Source organism: Olea europaea, unplaced genomic scaffold (assembly GCF_002742605.1).
Source record: "Olea europaea var. sylvestris unplaced genomic scaffold, O_europaea_v1 scaffold2125, whole genome shotgun sequence".
Classification (NCBI taxonomy): Eukaryota; Viridiplantae; Streptophyta; class Magnoliopsida; order Lamiales; family Oleaceae; genus Olea; species Olea europaea.
This window is the reverse complement of record NW_019239211.1, coordinates 131,334-139,656: the sequence shown is the minus strand read 5'-3', so window position 1 is coordinate 139,656 and position 8,323 is coordinate 131,334.

Genomic DNA, 8,323 nt, shown 5'->3' with positions numbered 1-8,323 from the left:
GCAACTGAGCTGGAGTGCTCCAACAAAGGGAAAGATGCTAAACTTTTTGGGAGATAGATCGGATGAAATCGCCCTTGAGGTGATAGAGATGCTTCTCGTCGAAGTCCAGTCAGCCACAGGGGTGCATTGCAAATATTGGTCTGACAAATACTCTTCTTACGTTGAGACCTGCGACTCGATTTACATGGTGGAGACTGGTCTCGCCCTGTAGGCTCGCTCACAGAACTTCTTCTTGAATGCCCAAATGGATATGGGATGGTTGCAGAAAACAAATAAAGAGTTTAAGATGAAGGTGATTGAGGCTGAGGTGGAGGCCAAAAGGCTGAAGGCCGAGCCCTCTTCTGCATGTGAGGCCATTGAGGCCTCTAAGGTGAAACAGACGGAGTTGGAGTTGAAAGTGAAGCAGCTTGCCTCTGAAAATAAGGATTTACAATTGAAAGTCCATCTATGTCGGTCCAAGATAAACGTAATGACGAAGCGGGTTGAGAACTAGAACAACATTCAGAGGATTGCTTCGTTAGCGTTGGAGGCAGCCAATGAAAAGAGGGCGAAGCTGAAGGCTCAAGTTGACGAGCTGACTACTGAGGCTACCTGTTTGAAGGAACATGTGACTAGGGTAGGGGAAGTAGCTGTGAATAACTATATTGCCCATTTTCTTGAAATGGCTGAATATGACGGCTTCGAATTGTATTGGAGGGGGTGGCATACAATGAAGTCTTTCGGAGGTTAGTTGGGCTTCACTCTGAGTTAGACTTGACCTAAATAAAAAGAGAATTCAGTCCGACGGAGCCCTCAACTCTAGCTGAAGAGGGGGAAGCGTCTGAAGGGCCAAGAGGCGAGGGGAGTGTAACTTAGGCTCTAGTTTTATTTTGTTCTTTTGATGTTGCCAAAGGCACTATTTTGTAGTGAAGATTCTTTAATGAACTGATTTTGTTGAGTTGACCATGTTGTTTCATTCGTTTGTCGTAGTTATCTAATTTTGTCAGCTTGGCATAAAATTATTTATCTTATAAGGTCGTCATAAGTGGTTCAGAGGAAACCATATGAGCTCACCATGTAACAAATTAACTTAGATAATTTGCAAGATAAGAGTTGATCTTGTAAAAGATAATCCGTAGAGAGTTATGAGCTCGCCATAGAACAAATTATTAATTAATTTGCAGAATATGAACTTGTCATATAACAAATAATCCTAAGAGACCTATGGGCTTGCCATAGAACAAATTGTAAGCTGAGTTAATTTGCAGAATCATGAGTTCATCATAATTAACTAGAAGAAGACCAATATGGGCTCGCCATATAACAAATTAGGCTTAATTTGCCGAGTCATGAGCTCGTTATGATTAACTTGAAGAAGACTATATGGGCTCGCCATATAACAAATTAGGCTTAATTTGCCGAGTCATGAGCTCGTTATGATTAACTTGAAGAAGACTATATGGGCTCGCCATATAACAAATTAGGCTTAATTTGCCGAGTCATGAGCTCGTTATGATTAACTTGAAGAAGACTATATGGGCTCGCCATATAACAAATTAATAGATGTAATTTGCAGAATCATGAGCTCGTCATAATTAACTAGAAGAAGACTAATAAGGGCTTGCTATATAACGAATTAATAGGCTTAATTTGCAGAGTCATGAGCTCGTTATGATTAACTTGAAAAAGACCCTATGGGCTAGCCATATAACAAATTAATAGGCTTAACTTGCCGAATCATGAGCTCTTCATAATTAATTTGATTAAAAATATATGAGAAATCGATGTTACAGTAGAGAAAATACCATGCATTTCATTGATGAAGATTACACAAGAGCTGAGCGGTACAAAAGAGTTGCATGAAAATGACTATTGATAGTACATACACAAATGCTCGACATTCCAAGGGTGGGACTGCACTTTCCCATCTAGTGTCTCAATCTTGAACATTCTCAGCTTGAGCTAGTTAGATAAACAGTAGGGGCCTTCTCAGTTCGGGCCCAGTGTGCCAGTATGAGGTCTTTAGATGAAAGGAAGACCCTTCCCAACACACAAAGTTATACCTGGGGAACGACTTTTTCCTCACCCTCGCATTGCAATACATGGCCATTTTTCATTGATAGGAGGCCAAGTTAATCTGAGAGTCGTCCCTCTTTTCTTCAATTAAATCCAGTTCACACCGTCGTATCTTCTCATTGGATATCTCATTGAAATGCAATCGCCGAGGCGATAGTAGTCCCACTTCGATTGGACTCATGGCTTTTACGCCATAGGCCATGGAGAAGGGGGTCTCCCTAGTTGCAGTTGGTTTGAATTACCCATAGCAGATGAGGAAATTCGTCAACCCAGGCCCATTTCGATGCGTCGAACTTCTTTTTCAAGATGTTTTTGATGGTTTTATTCACTGCTTCCACTTGAACATTTGCTTGGGGTGGTGAGGGGAGGAGAAATGCTTCTTGATCCCTAGTTCCTCACACAAATCTCTAACCTTCTTGTTAACGAACTACCTGCCATTGTCGGATACGAGTGAGTAAGGAATTTCGAACCGATAGATGATGTTCTTCCAAATAAACTAGAGTTGTTGGCCTTAGTAATTTTTACTAGGGGTTCAACTTCAACCCATTTGGTGAAGTAATCGATGGTGACCACTGCATAGCAGGCCCCTCCTCTTCCTTTCGCAAGGGGGCTGATGATGTTGACACCTTATTTGGCAAAAGGCCAAGGGCTGGATACAACAGTTAGTTCTTGAGAGGGCTACCTCTGGACAAATGAGAAGCGTTGACACTTGTCATATTTTCATAGGAATTGGATGGCGTCTTTCCTATATGTTGGCCAGTAGTACCCTTGTCTTAGTACCTTATGTGCCGAGCTGGCCCAATTGTATGATTGCCACAAATTCCTTCGTATATCTCTCTTAACATGTAGTTGGCCTCATTCCCGCCTGTGCATCGCAGTAGGGACGATGAGAATCATCTTTTATAAAGTACATCATCCTGAAGGACATAATGGGTGGCTTTGTGCCAGAGTTTGTGAGCTTTCTCCTTGTTTTTCGATAGCATTTGTTTCCTAAGATAAGTGATGATTAGCTGCATACAAATAGGGGTTCCTTCTATCCACATTACCTCATCACCTTTGGATATGGATGACATAGGGAGATTTTCAATTGAGAGGACCTTGAACATTTCCGAATCTCTGCTGCTGGCTAATTTTTACAGGGTATCAACATGTGTATTTTCGATCCTTAGGATTCAATTCAATTCGAATCTTTCAAAATGCAGAGCAATTCCATGAGTTTCTTTAGATAAGAGGCCATGCTTTTGTCTCTTGTAGTAAAATCACTTTTAACTTGGCTAACTACCAATTAGGAGTCATAACTAACCTACAACCTTTTTATCGACATCTCCTCGAGAGTCTGAGGCCCGCCAACAACACCTCATATTCTACTGCATTGTTGGAGGCCTAAAAATCAAACCTGATGGTGCAGTTGAGTTTATGCCCTTCAGGACTCATTAAAATAACTCCAGCTCCTGAACCCACTTCACCAGAAGATCTATCAATAAATAGGTTCTAGACTTGGGGATTTGACAATTCAACTTCCATGCTGATTTCCTGAGTCTCAATGAACTCTGCTATAAAATCTTCAAGTGCTTGGCCCTTCACCGAGGCCCTTAGCTTATTTGAGTTATCAAATTTACTCAATTCTATAGTCCACTTCATCAGCCTACCCGATGTATCTGATTTTTGTAATATTTGCCTAAGCGACAGGTTCGTTAGTACCTTTATGTTGTAGGCCTAAAAGTATGGTCTCAACTTTCTTGAAGCAGTCATGAGGGAAAAAAGAGTTTCTCCATATCCGTATATCTCGACTCTACTAGTGAGAGGGCCTTGCTTATATAATAAACTGGTAACTGTGTGCTATTTTCCTCTCATGAGCACTAAACTTACTGTTTCCTCTGACATTGCCAAATATAATATCAGAGCTTCTCCTTCTTTAGGCTTTGAGAGGAGAGGAGCTTCTCCTAAGTGCTTCTTCAGCCCTTGGAGAGCATCTTCACACTCCTTATTCCATTGGAATTTCTTTCCTCACTTGACGATTTTGAAGAATGGAAGGCACCTGCCTATTGCTTTTAGATAAATTGACTTAAGGCGGCAAGTCGACCTGTCAAGCTCTGCCCCTCTTTAGGTTTACCGGGGATCTCATGTTCAGTAGAGCCTGAATTTTTTCTAGGTTTGTCTCTATTCCACATTGATTAACCATGTAACCTAGAAATTTTCTTGAGGCTACTCTAAAGGCACATTTTAACGGGTTCAATTTCATGCGATACCTTCTCAAGATGTCGAAGATCTCCTCTAGGTATTTAGTATGTTTTGCAGCCTTCAAACTTTTCACAAGCATATCATCTACATATACCTCCATTGTTTTGCCAATGAGGTTGGAGAACATTTTATTAACCAGATCTGATACGTTGTCCTAGCATTCTTTAAACTAAAAGGCATCACCTTGTACGAGTAGAGTCCCCTATCCGTAATAAATAAAGCGTGCTCCTCGTCAGATGGGTTCATAGGGATTTAATTGTACCCCGAATAAGCATCCATGAAGCTTAATAGCTCATGTCCTCGATAGTATCCCCGAGCTGGTCAATCCTAGGGAGAGAAAAACTATTTTTTGGGAATGCCTGGTTAAGATTAGAGAAGTTTATGCAGACCCTTCATTTGTCATTAAGCTTGATATCCACTTTGGGTAGATTGCCTCTCTGATGAACCCATTTTCTTCTAGTTTTTGTACTTTTTTCCTCAAAGCTTCGTACCGTTCCAAGTTCAAAGATCTCATTTTTGGTCGGTGGGGAGTAAATTTAGGATCGATGTTGAGATGGTAGCAACTCACCTTAAGGTTAATGCCCACCATGTCCTCATGCTTCTATGTGAAGACGTCTAAAATTTTGAGGAGAACGTCATTCAGTCTTTGTTTTCCTTCAAACCTCAGTTCTTTTCCTACCATCAACGTTTTAGTCGGATCCTGTGGGTCTATTGGGAAAAACTTCAATTTCTCAGCTAGGCTAGCCTGTGATTCTGGTTCTATCATCCTGGGATCCAAGATTATCTCCATCATCCCTTGTTCAGGGATGGCTTCTTCTGTGAGGGTATCAATTGTTTCGACGTCTCCTCCTTCTTCAGGGGTCGAACCTTCTACAGGCATGTCTACCTTCTTCGTATCTAAGAGGATCATGTTCATGCTACGGGGCTCGAATTTTCATAATGAACTGAGGTATCACTTTCTTAAGCTAATCTGATCACCTCGAATGGTTGCAATACCTCGTTCAGTTGGGAACTTCATACATAAATGATGGATAGAGGTGTCAGCCAAGAGCTCCTTTAGTACGGCTAATCCCAATACTCCGTGATATACAGACCTATGGTCCATCACTAGGAACTCCATAAGATGACAAGCCGTAAGTGAGGATACTTCCTTTCTACAACCAATGTGATTCTCTCCCTGGGAACGATGCTGTCTCCTATAAAACCATATAATGGGGCGGTCATGCAGATCAATGAGCATGCGATTCAAGCCATTTCTAGCCAGGACGACTCTTACCACCAGAGCGTTGCAATGTGAGTAATGTATACCAATGGTGCTTCATGTGTGAATGTAATTGGTAGAGTGGCATGGGATCAATATGGAATGCTGTTAACCAAATAGCTGATCATGGGGGTTATTGGCCTCCCTGAAATAGTTCTTTTGGGCTTTTTGGACTCCCTTCCAACATGGGGACCCCCCAATTTTAGTATTGATTTCCTTGATGGGGTCGTTTTCTGCATCAACACGGGGTTTCCTCCTTTGCCTTCGAGCATCCCAGGGTCTTCCCAAATTTTTACCATTTCGTTGCCCACCTTTGGATATGTTTCATTTTTCAATGTCGAGTCTCTTGCTCTTGTTCCCTTTAGGGTATATTCCTTCAATTCCTGTGTGCATTCCTTTGGTCATTGTTTCAGCCCATTGGTTCTTGTTGACGAGGCCTTGACATACAGTTATTGGTACTATGACTGTGAGTTCTGTGATAAGTACAATATGGCCTATTTCTGGGCTCATTGTCCTTTCCTCTACCTCTGCCCCTAGGTTGGTTCGTTCGAGCCTGTGCTTCGGTGCCGACTTCTTCATAAGCTAAAAATGGTACTTCATTCAAGGTGGCAGTGTGTAAAGCTTACCTCGAAGTAGGGACAATTGTCTGTTCAGCTTGGGTCCATTGTTGGGTTACCAAGTGCGATATGGGGCATTGTCTCTGTCTTTGTTGGGATTAAAACCCCAAAAAAGTCCATTTGCGATGATCAATCAAAACTTCATTGGCTATCTAGCTTCTCATCATTTCCACCAATGCATCATTCTCTCCAAAAAAGGTCATTCATATTGAGGCCTCCTTTTAGGGACGATAGGGCCTCCCTGTGCGTTACTCGTTCACAATAGGTCATTTTATCTGTGAATCTAGCTAAATAGCTTTTCAAAGTTTTACCCTCATGTGCCTCATATCCTGTAGTCTTTGGATGGAGGTTTCTCTCTCCTTACTTGCCAGGTATTGATTTAAGAAGGTCTTATTGAGGTTAGATCAGCTTCTAATGCTACAGCTGGAAGGCGACTATACCAAATTTCAGCCGCTCCTGCTAAAGTCAAGTGGAATGTCCTACATATAAGTGCTGACGAGTTCTAAGAGACATGTGAGTCTTGTAGTTGTTAAAGTGTTTCGTCGGGTCTCCTTTCCCTTTGTACTTTGGTATTTTTGGTGGCACAAAGTGGTTTGAAACATGTGCGTTCCTTAAACGGAAGACTTCCATCATCATTGTCCAACAAAAGATCGGCAAGGACCATCTGAGTCTTCTTTTTCAGCTTGATACCGATGCGATTGGGATGTTCCCGCTCAATTTCATAGATTCACTGCATCCCTTCTTTGCTGCCTATTTCTAGGTGGTGAGACCTCTTGAGACCCCTGCCCTTAACCAAATCGTACATGTTTGGTGAGGACAAGAGATTGCTACGACAATTTCTTGGATGGAAAGTTTTAGATTTTTAAAACTTAAAGGCAATTAGTTCAATCTAACTTTCAAAACTAACAATCCAATTCTACAATTAAGCATGGTATTATTACTTATTGCACGGTTTATGCCAAATTTTAGCGTTGACTTGATCCATGAGGATTGTATACTCAATTTACCCGGCCTAATTCACTGGTTGTTGCTTGGTATTAACGGATTGAGATGGTGAAGGCCTACGTCGTTTGCTAAGCTATAGTTTTATTAAAATCAAATTCTACAAATATTACAATGAATGAAGCTACACATACATAATTTCTTTCACTGAATTATTACCGAAAAAGTTCTATACACATAGAATAATTGTATTACTAGTAATTTTGAAACAACAATAGGAGACTTTATGAAAGCTAGTAAATGCATCATCTTGACTTTAGTGTTTCTCTTTAGTTTTTTTATGGATTTTGAAATATTCCATGGATGGATTTAGAGGGTGTTTGGCGGGGATTAAAATTAGATTTTTTAGTAGATTGTAATAGAATTTTTTGAAATGTATGGTTGAAAAGTTGAGAGATCCATGAAAGATGTGGTTAATTTTGATTGTTTGACTTTGACTTAGATTAAAATCAGATTTTAATCCCAACCAAACAGGCTCTTAATGATGTACTTTGTAAGGTTGATATGTCAATATTATGTAAACTTTGGTATTAAGAAAAAAAGAGAGTAAAATCTTATTTATTATAATGTTCAATCGTATCTAGTTCTATGTACCAAACGTACACCAAAAATTATATAAGGCATCTTTATGCTTCAACACATGGTTTGAATTTTAAGCAAGCATTCATGCATTGTAGATGTTATAGAAATTAGAATAATTCTTTTTGAACAGGCTCAAAAACAGAATTGCAGGAAACAGATTGATATGTGAATTAATGATTGGTTTTTTTTTTCCCAAACTTTCCACTCCCGAGTCGACACGTGTTTCCCTCCATTTTGAATATGTCTCCAAGTCTGTTTATGTAATGTGTTTGTAGAAATAAACAGGTAGAAAATGATCACTTTTCATATGTTCTAGAATAGTTGGCCTGAAGCAAAGAAGCTATAGAGGTATAGGATGTTACAAATGTAACAACTTGACAAATATAATTAACTGGTCAAATTTGCCGAGGTCGACATATTGGATTTGAAGTTTCAACATCACAAAAAGTTCTGGTTAGAAGTGATTTTTTTTTCAAATATGTGATTAAAAATAAAATAAAATTATGTTAACGTGCAAGATTAGGAAAAAAAGAGTTTTAAAAAATCTGTACCATATGTGTACTAA